The 22,022-nt window shown below is 46.2% G+C and overlaps 1 non-coding gene across 1 annotated transcript; it reads right to left on the minus strand.

Annotated features, from left to right (window-relative positions):
• Positions 1–10,806: 10,806 nt before the first annotated feature.
• On the minus strand, positions 10,807–11,022 carry LOC148163530 (small nucleolar RNA U3). Its single transcript, XR_015769059.1, has one exon. It is a non-coding gene; the product is annotated as a small nucleolar RNA U3 (small nucleolar RNA).
• Between the last annotated feature and the right edge of the window lie 11,000 nt (positions 11,023–22,022).

Consider the following 22,022-nt stretch of genomic DNA (forward strand, 5'->3'; position numbering starts at 1 on the left):
CTTTAAAAAAATATTCGTATTTTTCAATCACAAAGTAAAGCTAAGGCTGATGACTCATACTCATTCTTTTTTCTTTCTCAAAATAGTATTTACCAAGCTCCTCCTGTATTTTAAGGACTGTTATTGGCACTAGAGATACGGTAGTGAGTGAAATAAGACCTCTACCCTTATTAAGCTTACATTCTTGTGGGGGACACAGACAGTAAGAATAATATGATATCGGGGAACAGTAAGTGCTCTGAAGGGTAAGAGAATGAAGTGGATAATGTGAACAGAGAGCAGAATGAAGAGAAGGAGCAGGTCATGTGAACACCTGAAATTGGCTAGTAGCATAGGGACAAAAACTTATAGGAGCATCAGTAGTCCCGCAAAATCAGAGGTTCGTATTGGTATATTTAACAAACTTTTCCTGTACCCCTACTGTGTACCAGGCTCTGTTCTGGGTGCTAACAATACAAACTGTTGGGGAGGCCAGAATTTTGCTGTCCATAAGGATATGGAAAGAGGAAGGTATATTTCTGTCTGTTGATGTCTTGTTCCCTCTACCCACACCCCTTCATCATACACGATTTTTCAAAATCCAACTTCATTGGTCCTTCTTCCCAAAAGCATTTCCTGTCACTCAAGCCAAAGTGGCCTCCACTGCGTGCTCTCAAAGAACCTGGTGCATATTTGTATTAAGGCACTCATTACACTTGATTATAATCATCTCTTGCTTGTCCACCTTCCTCACTGGACGGCACACCCCCCTAAAGGCAAGCTCATCACTGTATTCAGCTTTGCACTTCTGAGGCCCAGCACAAAATCTGGAATATCCTAGCTCCTGATAAGTACAGAAAAGTGGTGAGAGTAAGGGGTTGGGGGTCTTCCCATTTTTTTTTTTGTTTTTTCATCTAAATCTTCTCAAATAAGTGTATTTTGGGTTTACAATGAGAAAGCAATCCACTTTATTTTTATTTTTTAATATATTTTTTCCACTTTATTTCTAAAACATGAATGAATAGACTATGGCCAGTTCTTACTTCCTTTACACGATTTTTTCTACAGAATGACTGAATGACCAAATTAAGCTAATACCTACAGTTGACAGGAAATGGTGAGGCTAACTCACAGGAAATCATGATAACAATGTACTTATAATGGCTAGGAGATCATGGAATACATTTTATAAAGATTTTCATCCAAATGGGGGGGGGGCGGAGGGAGGGAGGGGCGGGGAGGGGAGGAAAGTTGCTTCTGAGCTCTTTGGAAAACAGGGCGTTCTCCAGGCTCTGAAAAGGCTGAGCTCCGCAACATTGATGTTAGGCTGCCCTCTGGTGGATCCAGCACCACACAGCGAGGCTGGAAGTTCGAGGTCCACTCCTCAGAAGGCTTGTATTTTTACAATGGAATGGTACCCTCAGCAAACACCCCAGAAGATAAGTTGGAGAGGAAACCCTGGAGCAAATACATCAGGTTCTTATATTCCAGACAGTCCTTTGCTAACGAATCCTATTCTTATTACTAATATGTATAAGACACTTAGGTAAGCCTTCTCACAATGTTGTAGGCTATGTTATTCTCAAGTGACGAGAAAACTGAGGCTTGCAGGAAAGCAATGACTGGTCAGAGGTCACACAGCACAGAGATTGTGCATCTACTATGAACCAGTCATGGAGATGGACATAGGGAAATAATTTACTCTGAAGAAAGCGTGAAAGTACAGAATGACGGTTGCTAGGATGGAGGCGTGCACCATGCATTTTGTCCAGACTAGGGCAGTTGGGAAAGTTTCCCAGCAGGATGGAGAATTGCACTGAGCCCTGAAGATACAATGTATATAACTGAGGAAGTCCGAAGACTAGCTCAGTCAGGAGACCAGGGAAGGATATCACCCCCCTCCCTGACACAAATACGAGACTTCAGTTGGAAGATGGACGGATGGTGCATGCTCCGTTTCACGGGAAGTTCTAGAGTCTTCAACTGGACAAGTTTTCTGGCAAGTTGAGTTACTGCTTTGGGTAGTATAAATATATTTTAAAACTAGTAGCCGATACTTTAAAAAATGTATTACAGATATCCTTATTACCAAAATCAGATCTTTATAATATTTTCTGGATTGTTCCTCCTCCTGGTCCTTGGTCTTGGGGAAACCTAGCAAACCAAACCTGACCACCCTCCCAATAGAGTCCCTAGTTATTCCTGTTACCTATTTTAATAACATTTGGAACAAATGACAGCTATTCTGTCAGTGGTTCATTTTTTTTTCATTTGCCTCCTTCACCAAACTGAGATGTATGATATCAGGGATCAGGCCCAAGCTCTCTGGAAAACTGCATTCTCGGGATTCTGGAAGGCCGAGATCCGCCTTGCTCCTGGTTAGGCTGCCCTCTGGTGGATACAGCACCACACAGCAAGGCTGGAAGTTCTAGCTCCCGAGAAGATGAGGATGGGAAGGTGGGACCAGGGCATGCACGGATTTGGAAGTCATAATGATTTCTTCTTTAGGAGGGCACTGAGGGGTGTTCAGAGATTTAAAGAAAAAGAATGACAAAGGTTTCATATCCCAGGTGAGCACCGCCCCCCCAACAAAACAAAACAAAACAAAAAAAGAATGACAAGGTCAGGTTTGCAATTTAGTAAGGTCTTTGTCACTGCAGAGTGGAGAATGGATTGCAGCCAGAGTTTAGAGAGATGATTTAAGGGGGGGTGATCCCAGCAAGACATGATAGCGCCCTGGACTCAGGTGGCATCTGAGGGCCCATGAGAAGTGACAGAAGCGAGGACAAAGAATCAACAAGCCCTGCTAATTCACAGGGTATGGGGAAGCTTCTCATTCCTTCCTGGGCAATTCAGTGGGTGGTGGCATCATGTGCTGAGATAGGGGGTTTGAGGGGGGAGCAGATTTGGGGGAACAGGCCAAGTATGCTTTGGAACTGTTGACTTTGGGGTGCATGTGTCACCTGCAAGCAGAGGAGTCCATTAGAAGGGCTCCTGGGTGGCTCAGTTGGTTAAGCATCCAACTTTTGATTTTGGCTCAGGTCATGATCTCAGGGTGGTAGGATCGAACCCCAAGCTGGACTCCACACTCAGCGTGGAGTCTGCTTGAAGATTCCCTCTCTCCCTCTCCCTCTGCCCCTCCCCCTGCTCACACACTCCCTCCCTCTAAATAAATAAATAAAATCTTTTTTTTAAGATCTTATTTATTTATTTGAGAGAGAGAATGAGCACATGAGCAGGGCAGGGAGGAGCAGAGAGTGACGGAGACACAGACTCTCAGCTGAGCAGGGAGACCGATGTGGGGCTCGATCCCAGGATCATGACCTGAGCAGAAGACAGACGCTTAACTGACTGAACCATCCAGGTGCCCCAATAAAATCTTTAAGAAAGAAAGAAAGAGAGAAAGGAAGGAAGAGAGAGAGAGAGAGAGAGAGAGAGAGAGAAAGAAAGAAAGAAAGAAAGAAAGAAAGAAAGAAAGAAAGAGAAAGAAAGAAAGAAAGAAAAAGAAAGAAAGGGGCGCCTGGGTGGCTCAGTTGGTTAAGCAACTGCCTTCGGCTCAGGTCATGATCCTGGAGTCCCGGGATCGAGTCCCACATTGGGCTCCCTGCTCAGCAGGGAGTCTGCTTCTCCCTCGGACCCTCTTCCCTCTTGTGCTCTCTCTCTTTCTCATTCTCTCGCTTTCAAATAAATACATAAATAAATCTTAAAAAAAAAAAAGAAAGAAAGAAAGAATGTTCACTAGAAAGCTGGAGAGGAGCCTGGAGCTAGGGAGAGATGCCTGGGTGGGGCAGCAGAACCATGGAAATGAGGAGGCCGCTCAGGAGGGGCTGGGTTGTGAGACAGGAAGGGGGCCTAGGACAGAGGCCGGGTGAACAGCAACTTCCAGGCGACATGTAGGTAAAGTGAGCCATAAAGCATCCAGAAAAGGAGCTGCCAGAGACAGAAAGCCGGATGCGCAGGCAAGCTGATGGAAGAGAGGAGGCAGCAGATGGATGGTCAGCCAGCACCAAAGTCCTGGCTTGTCTGCTGAGAGCAAGCTGACTGCTGGCTTTTGATATCGTTCCAGAGTTGAATGGTAACCTTAGTGAGCACCATTTAGTAAGAAGCCACATTGCTAGTGTTAACTTAATCAGTACGTTTTTAGAGAACGTATGAGAGTTGAGGGATTGATTTCTTTTCTTTCTTGAACTCACGACCCTGAGATCAAGAGTCATGCTGTACTGAGGGAGCCAGCCAGGAGCCCCCAGAGTTGAGGGCCTGAAAACACTGAGCACAGATATTACAGAGTCACTTGCTGGGTTACAGCTAATTAGTCCTAGTGCTTTTTTTCCCCACCCCCACTGGAAGGCAAGCCTCCTTTGTAGGTCTAAAGATGTGAGTTCGCCTCCCCTCTTTCCACCCCCCAGGGAAATCCAGAGCTTAAGGGTTTTAGGACCCTGAGGAGATCATGCTTCTCTCTGGGAAGACAAGGAGAGAGACCTCTGTTTGGAGGAGAGGTTGAAGTGTCCTCGTCCCCCCCACCCCCCCACCCCCTGCCTGGGCTCTAGAAAGAGTAGATCTAGCTGTTACTGAAGAAGGGGGGCCTGGGTCTGGAAGAATGCACAATGTGTGGGCAGAGTCCCTTGCCCGCTGTTAGGCATATAGGAGGCTGGATGGGGAAATCATTGCAAGATGCCAGTCATGGAAGGGGGGGGGTGCTGCAGGGATCAGCCCCAGACTATCCAGAAGAATTAGTTTTACTAGAAGACCGAATTTTTTTTAAAAGATTTTATTTATTTATTTGACAGAGAGATAGTGAGAGAGGGAACACAAGCAGGGGGAGAGGGAGAGGGAGAAGCAGGCTTCCCGCGGAGCAGGGAGCCCAACGTGGGGCTCGATCCCAGGACCCCAGGATCATGACCTGAGCCGAAGGCAGACGCTTAATCGACTGAGCCACCCAGGCGCCCTAGAAGACTGATTTTTGCTGAGACTTGAGGAATACTAGCTTGAGTAATATGTTTTCTAATCTTAAGGGAAATAGTCATAAAATGTAATGACTTAGGCTCCCATTTTCTGTCCTAGGCAACTGTTTATAGAAACATATCACTGCATTTTAATCAATGTTAACTAGAGACTCAAGGAAGGAAAGTAACAAGTTGCTAGAGAAGGATCATTTTTATAATAATGTTTATTGGTTTGCTATCACAAAAGTAACACATACTTGAGGGAAGTGGGATTTGATTTTACCCTACTTATCAGCAAAAGTAAGTGAGCCTGTTGCTGTTTCAGGGATACTGGTAGAAAACGCAAGGCTGCTGGCCAGAGACAAAGGACTTTATTGCTCACGCATCCACATGTTTGCAAAGTTCCCTTTGCCCCCTCCCCATCCCACATGGGTGATACCATGGACACAAAGGGATGGTGCACATGCAATGGGTTTGCTTTGCACCTGAGGAATAGTGAACTTGGTGACTCCTCTACTTTTTTAGCAAACACTAAACAAGCCTATTCTTTGTCCTGGTGAAACATGACCTTATCCCTCAAGGTTGCTTACTGCAAACTCAATCCTGAGTAATGGTCTGGATAAAGAGCAGTCAGAGCATACCCAGTAAGACATGTAGGAGCTCCAGAGACTTGTGGAGGATTATCCCTCCCAACAGTACCTCTTATAGGAAAGGTGAAAACATAAATAAGGAGTAAAATCTACCTCTTACATACATTTCCCATCAACTTCGTTGTTAATTTAGTTCTACAAAATGGATCCGAAGTTGAGCGAGCTTTATGGGCAACCACTGGAGTCACACATCAAATTCAGCTGATTATGTGTTTGAAACTGTGGCATAAAGGCTCCTGTTAGGGGTAGCTAAAACTCCTTGTATATTATTGGACTTACTACTCGGGACTGGGATGACTCACTCAGGAAGGGTCCCTGAGGGGTCTCCATTTCCCCAAATCTCAAGGATGATACTTCAGGTGCCCCCGAGATGGTGCTAATGTCCTCTGTCTCAGAATGTGGTGAGAGTTTCCTCACAGAGCCTACAATTGTCCTTTCACCAGCCTGCTGTCAAATTTCAGCAGAGTCGCCCCAGAATGGCTTTGAATAAGGACTGATCTCTACAGCAGGACACCACATTCAGTTCTGAGCTCAGAAGGCCCCTGCTCCTCAAGCTGGGTCATATTTCAGAGCTCTTTATGTTATTCCATCATCTATTCATTATTTCCTCTTCATTCAGTTTATTAAATATATACTGAGATGCTACCAGACTGGCAATTCTGCTAGGACTGAGAGTTCATGCTTCTGCCCTCAAGAAACCAAACCCGAGGGAATCTCAAGCAAGTATTTTTACACCAAGTATTCATTATGATGGGTGTCAATGATGTCATGTGATTTTTTTGGTAATAGCTAAATAAGGTGCTATATTACTTTTCAAAATTGAAGTTGGGGGGAAAAATGATTGCTTGATCTGTGCAGAATCCTTGGGAGGAAATTACTGTATTTGTATATCTTGATATTAATTAGCAGAGATGCATGTGAGGTGCTAAAAATGTAACAGAAAATGAATTGAGCAGGAAGTATACAAGAAAACAACATCTGTCTTGATAATCTTACAAAGGAAGAAAATGTTCAGATTGAACAACTAAGTAAATAAACCAAGACAAGATCTGAGAAGACCATGACTTGGGTTGTGTTGTCTCCCTCTCACTTTCCCAAGGGAAGAAGAGAGTGGCCACTCAGGTGACGACACAGGCCAGCCGGGCTGTGTGTTCTCAGTGTGACAGCTCGCCGTCCTGGTACCTGGGGAGCTGGGGACCCAGAAATACCAGTAGCACATGTTAGAAATAATCCCTCATGGGGTGAACAAGTGAAAGGAACAAAAGAAATGAACCAAGAAATTATCCTCCTGAAAATATTGAGTAGACTTCTTAGGAACTCAGAGGTGGGCACATTCCTAACCTACAGATGATGGCCTGACAGCTGGCTCCAGGCCAGTCCTTCTCTGCTGGGAGCAATGTTCTGAGAATCCTTCCCCCTTGGACTCAGCATTGCTGACACATCCCAGGAAGGATTAAGGACGAGAATGTGAGGTCCACGAAGCAGCAGTGATGCGATTTGTGGCAGCCCCAGGGTTCTCTTGCAGGAGGAGTTAGATGCAGCAATGTGTAGGTAGGGGGAGCTTGAAGCTGTGTTTGTTGAGGACTTTATGAGATATTGACAAAAATTATGATCTGCATCCTATGTATCTCCCAGATAGAGATAAATGAGAAGGGTTTGTGGTTTAAATGCCTCTCCCCAGCCACCCCTCCACGTGGGATGGAACCTGATTAGTTGGTTTTATTATCTTTCCTCCCCTTGCTGTTTCCCCCAGGAGAGACAGATGCTATGCAGGTTCCAGTGTTAGTAAATTTGCATTTGCCAAGGTTTGGTCCAGCTCACGCCAGGAAGGGCGTGCTGGTCCTGGGGCAGCCAGGACTATCTGCCACAGACTATCTGTGCAGTGGGTCCTCAAGGCCACGGGAGGCTTCAGTGGCGAAGCATGGCTGACCTAGAATGACCAGGGGTCTGTGTGTGCTGGCGGGTTGTTTCCCCCAGATGCTACTAGTCCCTGGGTGCTTCCTAAAGCTGGCTCTTCCCTCTCAGTCTCTTGTGTGAGATTTTTCTCCATGTTTCATACATGTCCAGAGACTCCTGGCTTGCTGGGCATCCCCACACAATCTCCCACAGGGATCTCAAATTCACCATGTTCCAAACTGAATTGATCATTTCCTACCTACCCAGACCCGCTTCTGTATTTCTATCTTGATGGATGAAATACTCAGCCCCTTGGGACGCCTGGGTGGCTCAGTCGGTTAAGTGCCTGCCTTCAGCTCAGGTCATGATCCCAAGGTCCTGGGATCGAGTCCTCCATCGGGCTCCTTGCTCAGCAGGGAGCCTGCTTCTCCCTCTGCCTGCAGCTCCCCCTGCTTGTGTCCTCGCTCACTCTCCCTTGCTTATGATCTCTCTCTCTCTAGCAAATAAATAAATAAAATCTTAAAAAAAAAAAAAAAAGAAATACTCAGCCCCTCGGCTGCCCAAACTACAATGTTTGGAATCCTCATTGACTCCTCCCTCTTGCCTACCCTGGGTCAACCAACCAAGACTTGGTCTTGTTGGTTTTACTTCATAAATATTCCTCATACCCAACCCTCCTCTGGATCCTTTGCCACTGCTCTGGCTTAAGGCTTCATCATTTCTTCAGTAGATTTGCATTTGCTTCCTTACTGATCTCTCTTCCAAGGGTTTTCAAAGCAGAAAAGGCTATTGGCATTTTGGGAAGGACAGCTGTGCATTTGTGTGAAATGGTTCCGGCTCTCTATGACTTTTAGCTTGCATGTATGACATGTCAGTGCCCCCTGGTTGTAAGAACCGATCTCTCCTCCCACAGATGATGCTAGAAAGGAGTTTAATGCTGGTCAGAGAGACCGAGGGATATCAAGGGGGAAAGTGGAACCATAGGAACCAGTAGGGGTGACCTGAGAGAAATCTGGAGGTGAGATCCTGTGCCCCGAGGGGCCTTTTATACCCTCCTAGGGTAGGAATATGGCTCCTCCGAGGACCTTACATGCAGCAGACATCACATCTCTGCCTGTCCTCCCTCAATTGTATCTTCAGTCTCCTCCTTGACCGCTTCTTATTCTATATATTACCCCCAGGAAACTGATTTTACTTGCAAGCCCCAAATGTCATGTAAATGCCAACTTCTCCCGACCTTGTGTCTCTAGCCAAGATATCTCTTCTGACCTTGGAATTGAGTATATGAAAAAGATGGCTGTTCATATCAATTTAAAAAGACTGTATCAATATCTTGTTATATAAACTACTCAACAACAAATTGTGTCTATGGGAAAAGGTTGAAATAGATCCTTAACCAATTATGGAAATATGCTCTTGAGGGTTAAAGAAATTAATAGAAAAATTAAGAAGTCATAGAAGAAAATATGAAAGGCACATACCTTTTGATGGTTCCAGTTTAAGATGGCGACATAGGAAGATCCTGAATTCACGTCCTCCCACAGACATACCGAGTCCACAGCTGTGTATGAAAAGAATTTCCTCTGAAGATAACGAAAAGGCTAGTTGAACAATGACTACATATTGGGCAAACGAGAAGAAAATCACCTCAAAGAGGGGAAGGGAGGACACAATCTTGCCGTGAACCTTACCCCCCCCCCCCGCCCCCCGTGCGGCGACCAGCAACCAGCAGGGAACTCCAAGTCTGGAGCTTCTCCTTGAGGAGAGAAGTGTTCCGACCCCACATCAGCACCCTAAGTATCAAGACCTGCATCTGAGAGATGAGCCCTCAGACATCTAGCTTTGAAACCAACAGAGCTTGTGTGCCTGGGAGGCGCAAGATTAGAGAGCTGATGCTCGGCTCTTAAAGGACCCGTAGGCTGAGACTCACCACCCTGGCGCCCAGGGCAGAGGCAATGATAGTGCCCAGACTTTAAGTGAAAGCGGCCCACTGGCTTATATTAAAGTCTCAGTCCGAGTACAGACATTTAATCTAACACACACACCGAAGAGCCTGCTGGAACACTCTCCTGGGCCAGACACTGGGGGGGTGCCATCCTCATGCTCTCCCTCTGCCTTTCTCTAGCCAAGTAGGGGTGGCAGAATGGGTGAATGGGGTCAAAAGGTACAGATTTCCAGCTATATATATATATATATATATATATATAGTATTTATATATGGTATTTAAAAGTATTAAGGTATTATATATAAAAGTTATTTAAAATCCTCTTATAACAAAAATGAAAAAAGCTTGAAAAAGGTAGAGAAACCTATATTGATAACTTCTGAAGAACACGAGATGCCATAAACAAAATTAAAGACTGAGTAGGACTAATACCCAGAATATATAAAGAACTAAATATGAAAAAGAAAAACATACAATTGAATATTGAACTATATCAAACACATTAATAGGCATTCACGGCAGAAAATAACATGAATGACTGTGAAACATGAAAACAATTTTCATCTAGTTAGTAATCAGGGGAGTTAAAATGAGAGCAACAGTAAGATTATTTCCTCTCTTGGGTTGCCTGGCTGGCTCAGTTGGTAGAGCATGTGACTCTTGATCTCAGGAAAGTGAATTCAAGCCAACATTGGGCGTGAATCTTTAAAAAAAAAAAAAAGATTCTTTCCTCTCTGGATTGAAAGAGAGAACATGAGTGAAGACAAGATATTAACCCACACACTGCTAACGGTATACAATTTCAGTCTGAATTGAAAGGAAATTTGGCAGTATCTCAGAACTTAAAGTATACATATTCTTTGACTCAATAATTTCACTTCTTATGTACTCCCCCCAAAAAGTCACAAATATACACAACATACAAGAATGTTTATTGCAGTGCTGCTTGTCAGCAAAGAATTGAAAGAAACCTGATGGCCAAATATAATATGGCACATCAATGGCTAAATATACTATGGTTTGTTCTATCTTAAGATACTATATACATAGATTAGAAAAATAATTACATACATATGTGCTCACGTGGACATTCAGTGAGAAGATATAAGTTCAAAAACAAAACTGTATCAATACCTTGTTATATAAAAATAAGCAGAAAAGCAATGCCTTGCCTGATAAAGCAAATTTTTGGTATAGCATGAGAAGTCGTGAAGGAATTAAACCTTTAATTTACATTTTTGAGAATTTTGCTACAAAATACACCCTTAGTACTGCCCTAAGAAAATTGGAATAAAGGAATATACCAGATATCACGTTTTTCCTTTAATGAAAAGGGAAGGGAACAAACCAAGAGAATGAAGAGCAAAATGCAAGCAATTCCGTAGGAACGGAATCCATCAGCTTGGGTTCCTGCCCTCATCCTTCCTCACGCAAAAGAACAACCAGCAACTGCAATCACTAGCCCCACCAGGGGGCACCACTGGCCAACTCCACACTCAGCGGACAGCCAGCGTGGCAGCCCATTCTTGGGGTTTCTGATGCCCCACACTGATCAGATACACTTCTCTGATAACATACTACATACATGGTGCCTGAAGGTGTAGTCCTAAGCATCTGCCATTTGCCTCTGTTGGGACTAGAAAGTCTATTCCTATGTTGTTGATGGGGAGATTTCTCCCACTCTGCATCCCCAACACCATTTAGAAAAATATATTTATTACAACTGCATTCTGCAATTTTTTTTAAGATTTTATTTATTTACTTGACAGAGAGAGAGCGAGCACAAGCAGGGGGAGCGGGAGAGGGAGAAGCAGGCTCCCCCCCCCCCCCCCGAGCAGGGAGCCCGATGCAGGACTCGATCCCAGGACACTGGGATCAGGACCTGAGCCGAAGGCAGACGTTTAACTGATTGAGCCACCCAGGAGCTCTTTGACTCAGTTATTTCTTAAAGAAACTTTAAGTCATAAAGTACCTACTTAGCATAATACCACCCAAGTACCAGCCAGAAGCCATTATCATCCAACTGCTACCAGAGCCCTAACTCGGCAGCAGCTCATCACACCAGAACCAGCTTCCCAGCTGCTGGGGGGCTCCTCCTCTCTGTGGGGAGGAAATACTAGAAAGTTGATGTTACCTCCACTAGAGAAAACTGGGTATGGCTTACGTGTAGATTTGAGGTTATTTCTAATCCTCCTTTGTGGCAGGGGTTCGGTGTCTGTGGAGATTCTTCATGATCAGAACAGCACAAAGTACACAGTCTCATTGTGTTTCTTAGACATTCAAGTGGAGGTAGTGAGTTGGCGGTTGATATTAGTCTCAGCAACAGTGAGATGATCTGAACTAGAGATAAGGTCCACTTCTGAGGAAATACAAATAAACATAACTATTCGAATCATATTTTGAGATATTTTTTCCCTCTTGCATATTTCCTTTTTAAATTTTCTGAATCGTACCCCCAACCACCTCGGACCAAGAAGTTGGGCCAGTTTAAGTTGATTGTCTCAGGGGCGAGCACATTAGTGGAAAACAGCGTGCCAGTCTCTGGCTAACTCCCAAGCTCACCAAGGAGATTAAGTGAGATTCCTCTGAGGGTATCTCAGTATCACAACAGAGTCTAAAAGCAGAATGAAGAGTTCCCTTGGGTGGGGGTGGAGGGGGAGCTAGGAGGAAGTCTGGTGTTGGAGTCTGAAGAGTTAAGAAATTTCCAGAAAGGAATGGCCATAGCCTCCCAGTGGTTCCCGAGGCCTGAGACCCAGAGGATCCATGGGTCCTGAAGAGAGGGCTCGTGCATGACGTTATCTGGGCAGAGTTCTTGGGTGAGTGGGGAGAGTAAAGCGTGATAAGGCTCCAGAGAGATCTTAGGGGACCTGTGGCCACTGAGCAGGCAGGGATTCCTGGGCGGAGGGGGTGGAATCAATGGTTAATTCTCTACACCTGCCAAGAGAAGGCAGACCCCAGTGAGGAGGGGCAGGGATGGACTGGAATATATTGGGATTAAATTTCTGCTCTTCCTATGGATCAGCAGCGCTGCTGGTGGAGGGGGGCTCCAAAAAGAAACTGAGTTAAAGCTACATGAAGCTATATCTCTTGTATATGAATCTGAAGACTAACACTCCTCCCTCACAGGTCTTGTTTTCTTATCAATGCTTCACCGTCATGCTAACCTACCGGGAGACTCCTGGAAACATTTACGCTTATTCCATCAGGAGATGGTCACATGACTCCATTGTTTTCTGAATGAGGTCTGGAAGAAGAATTATAGTTGTGGAAGGAAACAACACACTCAGTTTAAAACTATGAGCAGCAGGAGACACGGGGCATGGGAGTTGACTGCACTGAAAGTATCACACATCCACGCCCACATTCTGCTTCAGTACCATGTAGAGAATCCCCCAGGGCACCACAGAAGCCTTTCTCTTTCTTCTCTACCAAGGATTTCCTGACCTTCCTTCTAGACTAAATTCAAATCTTACTTGCCCTATGAAACCCTGTACAAGCTCTAAGAAAAAAAAAATTAGCTCTTTTTCCTCTTTGCTTTTAGAGCATTCTTTTAAACTTGTGTTATGTTTTTTGTGCTTTATTGCTATTATTTGTTTCTATATTTGTCTTCCTCTGCACAGTGTGTATAAGAGAAACACTTTGTGTTGTTTGGATTCGACTCAGTTAGATTCATGATGTTAATTAAAGTGTGCACATTGACTCATGAGTGGGTTTTGAAAACAGTAGATTGTGAGCAGTATATTTTTAAAATGGAGAAAAGAAGAGAAACCATCAAAGTGATCCAGACATTATAAGGATGAATAATGCCTCATGAAATTTGTTTCTATTATCTATTTGGATGTTCTGAGTCACAATAAAATGTTCTTCTTGAGGATAATTTAAAAAAAAATCAAACATTGGAGGCTCAGACATTTTGGGGTAGACCCTAGGAAGAAAGCAATAGCCAGAGATTCTGAATCTTTCAAACTATGAGGGGATCTACATCATACAGAGAGCAATGGGTCAATTGATACAAGTTCATAGTTTAAATGAGCAAATAAAATAACTATGGATCATGTTATGGAGGTCAACAAGCTATGTCTGTGAAGATAGTAAATATTTTAGGTTTTGTGGGCTATAAGGTGTCTGTCATAACTACTCAACTCTGTTATGGAAGGGGAAAAAACAGCCACAGATAGTATGTAAATGAATATGACTGGATTCCAATAAAATTTGAATTTCATATATATTCAGGTATCAAAATATTCTTCTTTTGATTTTTTTCAACCGTTTAAGAATGTAATAGCCATTCTTAGCTAATGGTGTTTTAAAAATATACCTTATTAATAGAAAATTTGAGGTCTAATAAGGCCTACACATCAGGTGATTACCATTAACAAGATAGTTTGTTGCTCACAGTTGCCAAGAGGCAAGGGCCCACCATGCCATGGGCTGGGGGGGACACACAAGGAAGCATTAGGATCACTCTGGAAGAATGGGGGAAATTGCAGGCAAAAAGCCTTTACTGTGGTTTCTGTGGGAAGGACTGAGTAAGTCCAGGTAAGCAGGCTTAGGATTGGCTAGTTTGAATAATTTCAGCAGGTTCGAGGGCTTAGGGTCTGTCCCTGGTTATCTAGTACCCGGCCCTGGGGTGATGAGGGCAGGTGGATTGTGGCCTGGAGTGTGAGAGCCCAGTAAAGGGAGTGGTTGGGTTCATGGGCTCTGGACTGGTTGGTTTATATTTGAAAAGTGCGCTCATTTGTTTACTGTCTCTAAGAATTGGCTAACTCAGGGAAGGCCAGGCCCCAGGTGTCAGAGCATCAGAATACAGCAAATAAAAGACATGGTTACTACATATGGACCATATAAAAACAGGGGGCAGGCCAGGTTTGGCCTAGGGGTTGTGGGTTGCCATCCCATGCGCTAAGAGCCCAAAGATAATGTTGAATGTCAAACATGTAGGTGTTGTGAAAAATAAATACTTCGTGATAAATTAATAAATGTAGTAAATCATGAAGCTTCTTGATTCTTGCCGGTGAACATGAAAGAAAGAAATTATAATTTATGACAAGAAACACCTGCATCCATTCAAACTTAAGGAAGACCTTATCCCATTTGGGCCTATGTATTCTGTTCACTCTGCTCCCGTAGTCCCCAGAACGTGAATATTCCCTGACCTGCTCTTTCCATCTTTACCGAGAAGAGCAATAGGCAGACAATGGAACTTGGAATTCTCAAAGTAGTTGTCAACACAGTTATATCTGCACAAGCCCTCTAGTAAAATATTAGTGAGATCTTTGTCATCTCGTTATTCTACCCAGACTGAATTAAAGTTTTTGGAGTTCATAATCTAATCATACCATCGTGAATTCCTTGAGGGCAAGGATGCTGTGTTCCTCCCCATTACTGTCTTGCTCAAGTCCTTTCGCGGGCTGCTCAGCACAGTTGGGAGAAAATCCCAAGGCCAACCCGTGGCCGCTGCCTTCCCCGATCGGGCGCCTGCCCCAGCCTCTCGCTGCAGATGCGTCTCTTGGCAGGTGCCCCCCATCAGTAGCCAGGGGAGTGGGGGCCCTAGGGCCCAAGGGTGTCTGGCCTTTTATGTGCTCTTCCTTTCATCTACAGTTGCTCCCACCCCTTTCCCCGGCTCATTCCCTGTTCTGGGGGTCTTACCCTTCTCATCTCCATCGGGTGCCCTGCAAGTCCAAAGGCTTGAGACTGAGAAATCACAGCTGCCTCTTCCCTTCCTTCACGTGGCTGTTCCCACCTGTCTGTCCAGTCATTAGTCCTCTCACCTTCTGCCGTTGGTCTCTCCTGTTAGGCCTCAGGTCCTTAAGGGCGGAGGGCCTGGTACCAGGAGCTATGCCATAAACATTCACCGGGTGGATGGATGAGGGAGGAGCAAAAGTGAATGCATGGCAGCTTGAGGAAGAGGGAGTTCTGAGTGCAGGGTTGGGAGTGACCACGGTGTTCCGTGTATGGGCCCCAAAGACTCCCAGTGGCTTTGTAAACCTTCATTCATATTTGATAGCATTTGGGAGAGGCAGGAGCTCTGCTGGAAAAGAGCCTCATGCAGAAACTCTGCGAGGGAATTCTCAGCATGCCCAGGGAGAGAGGGAACTAGAGGGGACTTTAGGGCCTTTAAAGGATGATCATAAGCGTGCATATGGGGGGAGGCTGGGAGCCCTCAGTGATGCTCCTGCAGGAGTGGAGAGGGGAGACACGGAATCCTTGGTTAGTGGAGTCTGGCTAGGTTTTTACTACACATTGTGGACATTTTCCTCAACAATAACCTTTACCCTATTTACATCACTACCACCCATACATCAACTGATGGCTTTACCAGTATATGTAATTGCTCTATTATCCTACTGGGAATTATGAATAAGTGAGAGTATTTACACTGGTTGGTGGATCTAGGATTCCCCCTTCTCTCTCCCTTATTTCCAGTATATTCTATAATATGTATGTGTTCATTTCATAATGGAATAAGAAACGAAGGCACAGTCCATACCTGGCTCTTCTCCCCATCATGTGCTCTTTGCGTAGTGTGGCTCCATAGCTATAAGGTAGCATCCAGCATGTGGGCTCCAGAGCCACAGTGCTAGAGTTTATATGCTGTGCTTTGTGACTTTGGGCACCTCACCTAACCTCTCTGGCCCTCAGTTTCCTCCTATGGAAAATGGGGATAACAATAGCACCCATCTCCTATAACTGTTATGAAGATTCAGTGAGCAAATACATGTACAATATTCAGAATGGTGTCTGCAATACAGTAAGGCCAAAGTCAGTGCTAACTATCACTACTATTTATATATGACGTTAATACTTAAAAAGAAAAATAGTGAGCCTAACAACCCGAAATGGTTATAAAAATCTGTTTACAGGGGAGCCTGGGTGGTTCAGTCGGTTGGGCATGTGACTCTTGATTTTAGCTCAGGTCATGATCTCAAGGTTGTGGGATCATTGAGCCCCGAGTTGGGCTCCATGCTCAGCGGGGAGTCTGCTTGTCCCTCTTCCTCTACAACCCCCCATTCTCTCTCTTTCTCTCTCTCTCAAATGAATAAATAAAATCTTTTTTAAAAAGCCTATTACAGTGTTATGTTGACTTATGACACAGGTTAGAAGACTTTCCATTCAAAATAACAAAAATTAAATAGTTGTGTTGCTCTAAAACCCTAGTCTAGCTAGCTATGGGAAGAACTCAGTTCTACAAACCATGTCCTTCCCGGCTCTGGAAGGCCGAATTTGGCTCTGGTTAGACTGCCCTCTGGTGGAGACCTTGCAGGAGGGCTGGAGGCTAAGGGACCATTATATTCTCACTTAACACAACAAAACAAAAACACGTGCACACAATTCCCCTCCACTGCTTGGACAAAGTGATTTTTTAATGGAACTCTCTGTCTCATTAGCCAACAGTCTACAGCATGGGCTGGAAGTAGATATGCTGTGGTGTGGACTCCGGGCTCTGGTTGTTGAATATGCTCTCCTTGTGAGGTCTACTGATCTCTACCATGCTCTTCAGTGCACAAAGCATTGGTTCAATCCTTACAGCAACTCTTGGGATGGGCACATTGATCCCCATTTTAACTATGAGAACACTGAGATTTATAGAAAAGCAATAACGTGCCCAACATCACACATCAGTGTATTGGGTCATCCATTATTCAATATGCCAAGTAGACCCAGGGACCAGGAGCTGAATAATCCCCTCACACGGGCTCCGAGTATGCTATGAAAAAATCATTATGTATAGTGGTGGCTGGGATGTAGGGGGTGGCCCAGGGGACTGGGGGAATGCTCAGAAATGGTATTTATACAGAGTTGGGCATGAAGAGTCCCCAGAAGTGGAGCAATTGAGCTCAGTCTTGAAATAGGAGGGGCACCTTCCCAGGTGACAAAAGCTGGGGAATGTAGGCCTCCTGACCTTGTAAAATCTCCCTCATAATATAATACCTTGTAATATGTGTATGATCCAGCATAAAACTAACTTGAATAGATATTAAATCTTTTTGCTTTGATCAGTAAGTTTAAATTTTTTAAGTTTTTTTTTTTGTCAGAGAGAGAAAGAGACAGAGAGCACAAGCAGGGGGAGCAACAGAGGGAGAGGGAGGAGCAGACTCCCTGCTGAGCAGGAAGCCTGATGAGGGACTCGATCCCAGGCCCCTGGGATCATGACCTGAGCCGAAGGCAGACGCTTAACCGATTGAGCCACCCAGGCGTCCTAAGTTTAAATTTTTAAAATTATCACTCTTCCACAAGCAATTTGAGTTCATTACTAAAAATTCTGAACATTACAGAAACAAAAATAATAAATACTTTGACAGATTTCAGATCCTTTTTTTCTGCATAAAGAACCACGTATGTATTAACCTAACAAGACATCAGGAACACTCTCCTGGGTCAACAAACATAGGTGTTCAACACAGTTTGAATGTTTGCAGAGTGTTAAACCCTGTGGTTGCACCACCATGTATTTGGTCGATAACCTGCTGGTGGACACCAGGGCCATTTAGTGAACAGCTCTGAAACTAAGCCAAGCTGAGCTGGAGAATGGGGCCGAGATACAAGCAGCTGGGGACAAACCAGGTAAAAAATACTCAGCGACCCACCCTTGCATTTCTTGTAAGTTATTTGCCTTAGATGGAGCTGCAATTCTGAAAGCTAATCTGGGTGTTTTGCAAGAAGAACAAATAAGCAGAAGTACCCTTTGGAGCCTTAAAAGTTGATGTGGGTTGTGTGCAGTAAAGTCTCAGAGACTGGCTGAAATGGCCTCTGGGTGCAGGTGGACGTGGGGAAGCAGCAGACTTTTCATCTTCCTGAGGATGTGTTCGTTATGGGCGGAGATTTTGAAATGCAATACAACCCTGTAAACACACACACACACACACACACACACACACAGAAGATTCCCTTGTCACCTTATCTTGTTTTGAAAATGGAATTCGTGTCCACAAAAGTGAGGTGTGCTTCTCTCATAATGAAACCTTACAAGATTCTCTGAGTTCCAATACGGACAGGAGTATTTGAATGGCGTGTCCTTGAACTCAATACACCTTGGCTACTTCTTCCCTTTCTTCCCCTCTCTTCACCCTCTCCTAGTTTTTCGAATACCAACTTTGTGCCAGGTGTTGCAGGCACTGGGGATACGTAACGGCAAAGTGCAGAGCTGACCTGTGGGGACCTTATTCACAGCCCCTGGCGCAGTCGACAAATCTACAAATGCACATGTGAGGGCAACATGTGTAGGTCTGAGGGAAGCACGTACGATTCTATCTACAGAGGTCAAAGAGGTTCCCAGAGCAGCTGACGTTTGAGCTGCATCTTGCCAGGAAACAAGTGGGAAATGCTTGTGCAAAGGCGCCAAGGGTGAAATCATTAGTCCTACGTGTGCAGAGAGAAGTACAAGGCACCCGGAGTGCTGGGAGCCTGTCAGAGGCTGGAGAGGGACCAGGGCTTTCTGTGGCATCGAGGCAGACAGGTTTTCTGCCACACACGATGAGGAAGCACGAAAGGGCTCTTAGTGAAGAAATTACAATATGTGATCGGTCATGATCTTTCTTGGTTCCTTGCCTTCAAGCATCATCCACTCTGAAATGGCCTTCCCAACCTATCTTCCTTTTCTCTGGCTAACTCTGATCATCCTACACGTTTCAGCTCAAATGTCCCTTCCTCCAAGAGTCTTTACCAGAGACATCCCTTCTAGTTCTGACACTGCTACTCAGTCTCCACATCATGACCTGTCATGATGGGGCAGGATGTAAGGAGCCGAGGGGACAGGGACTGCAGAGGATGGTCACTGCTGATTAATCCATCCCTGGGACAGTAGCAGGGAGGTGACTGTGGAGCCAGGTCAGGGTCCTGAGAAGACTGGATGCTGGATGGGGGTAGGGGTGGGGCACTCATGGGCAGAGGAGGGATGGGAGTTGTCGGGGGAGGAGTTGGTACCTTGCAGATGGTTTGGGGACGGTGGTGGGGCAGAGAGAGCTGAGAACAGCTGTGACAGGGAGAAGCGGGAAAGTTCAGGCGCAGAACTGCCACTTGGGCCTCCTCCCCTGAAGAGCATTACCAGGCTTGGGGCAGCCCCCGGAGGAGCTGGGCAGAGCCTCACGGGGAGACCATCAGCATGGTGTCCTCAGTGAAGAGACGGAGAGAGAGCGAGAGAGTGAGAGAGCCTCAAGGATCTCTGAACTCGAGGGCACCCAGGCTGCAGTGATGCCCAGTCATTGGACCACTTCCTGTTCCCACTACGTGTCCCAGTGGAGGCACTAGACTCTGACAGGACTGGGGGGCTCTCGAGGGTAGAAGTTCTAGCTCCACAGCAGGGCGTGGTGCAGAGAGAGTGCCCGGTAAAGATTTGTTTCATATCTTGTAACCTCTATGTTGAACAAACCCAAGTGGGACATCATCAAAATACATTTTTATTTTTGTTCTTCCATCCTTTTAAAATGTGCCTAGGACCCTTGACTTCTCTGTTCTCACTCAGGCAGTAATTGTCTTGCAGTCACTGGGTTGTGAATAGTCTCACTCAAATAATTAGAAAGGCTGGTTTGTGTAATAATAATAATAATAATAATAAAAATCAGACTGGAACTTAGCATTCAGTCTTGTCCCCTCCTCCTAGCTGTAAGGGATGGTTGGTGAAAACCTGCTGTGTGAGTGGCCGGTGGTCAGCTTCTCACCTTCTCAGCTCCTGTCGCCACTACTTGCTAGTGAAGGCTGGCAATCGGTGGGGTGCGAGATAATTAGGGGTCAAGACAGGGTCTTGTTGGGACTGTGGCTGGGGGGAGCCTCGTCAGGAGCCGGCTATCTGAAGCTAAGGCTCTCACTTGTCCTGCCTTCATGCGCTCCTCAGAGACCCCCTGTGGCTCCCTGTGGCCACAGCCCCTGTGACGTGGGTGGTGTGTTCCTGTCTCTTTGAATGTCATTCCCCTGAGCCCCTGGTCCGCTGGTGGCCCACTGTGCATGGCATCTCACTGTTGGGGTCCCCTCGGCCTCCCAGGCTCTGCTCTCCGGCAGAGCTTGAAACCCTGCTGGCCAGGCTCTTCGGGGCCTGGGAAACACTGGCAGGTCCTCACGGACGAGTCCTGGGAAAGCAGCCCCGTCCTGTGCAGGCTCTCCTTCCCATCCTGCTGCCCAGGCTGCCTCAGCTCTCAGAGACCTTACTGCACCCCCCAGTCTGTGGGAACACAGCAGGGATGGCCCGCTGCAGCCATGGAAGGCCCCTGGTCAGGCTTGAGGGGAGGAGGCTGCCCACCCCCAACACTCTTTGAAAAGGACACGGGCTCTTGGCCACAGTGCCCTGCAAAGAAATGTCTTCACAGATCCTCCCCTCCTCGTCGGACATGCACAGACCCTTCCGTCTTCTCAACTAGGGGACAGGCCTCAGGGATCACAGAACCTGCTGGAGGAGGTTTCCTCTGGGAATTCTAGATATGGGGAGCTGGCTCACACCCAACTCCGTGGGGCCCGGTGAGACGAGACCCGTCTGCCAGATCTGCTACATTGCGGCTGAGAAAACCCGGACGGGTGGAACGTCAAGTTCAGCCACTCTGAGTTCACCGCTCCTTTGTTCTGGCCCTCCTCCCTCACTAAATGTCTGTTCTGAGAGTCGGAAACCCGCAACCACGGGGGGACTGGACAGCCCTAACATCTAAGCAGTCTTTATTACATTCAGTTTGGATCGCCTTTAAGTCATCAATTTTTAGGTGAGGCCATTGGCTGGGACTAAATTCAGCAGAGGATGGAAGTGGCTAAGATTGCTCCACAAACTTGCTGTGTAAATGTGGGCCTATCTCTCTCGTAATTCCACTGAATGGCAAGTAACCTGTACCTACAGGTTACTTGCAGAAAATCAGCAGCTCCTTGAGGCTCGCCCGTCTCGCTTGTCTCAGATGGTCGGAGAAGGTCCTGGTGGGCGCGGGACAGCACTGGGATCCGCCCCGGCCGCCGCTGCCGCTGCCCGGCGCTGCCACACGGTGGCGCCGTCGAGAGACTCGCAGCCTCCACAAAGCGGCTTTTGTCCGCATCTCCGCGTCGCCGCTCAGCCTCTCCGGGGGGGGGGGTGACCCCATTCCCTCAGCCGTAACCTCAGCCGGGGGTGACCCCCGCTCGAGCTCACGAGGTTGCAGCTCAGCTGAGTTCTGCCTCCAGTGTTTTTTCACAGCCGCCGTCCAGGTGCCCGCTGGGCGCAGGAGCCCCCAGGGCAGCACAAGCTCCCGAATCCTAGCGAGCCTTTGTTTTCCACTCCCAACACAAAGCGCGCCGTTATCACCTCCCCGTCTGGACAGGGGGCTCCTGGCATCCATCTAGGCTTCTGAGAAAAAGACCCTCGGTGACTCATTAAGGGAGTCCAGGATGCCCTAGCTCTCTCTGCCCCTTCCCTTCACCTCTGCTTAACAGCCCATGAAGGCCAAGTGGGTTTTCTGTCTGAGTCTACAGGCCAAGAAGTTGGTACTTTTCTCAGGAAAGCAAAGGACTACAAGTGTAATCTTTTAATCCTTCCCAGGCACCCCTCTTGTAAGACACTCTGCCTCAAAGTAAAACTGTCTAACATGCTTTAAGATCTAGAACAGTCTGCGGCCCTGACCTTCAGAGCAGACCTCTGGGAGCACATTTGAAATTGGTGCAGC

Source organism: Eumetopias jubatus, unplaced genomic scaffold (assembly GCF_037043125.1).
Source record: "Eumetopias jubatus isolate StellerSeaLion01/CBP00866 unplaced genomic scaffold, mEumJub1_p1.0 scaffold_9, whole genome shotgun sequence".
Taxonomy (NCBI): Eukaryota; Metazoa; Chordata; class Mammalia; order Carnivora; family Otariidae; genus Eumetopias; species Eumetopias jubatus.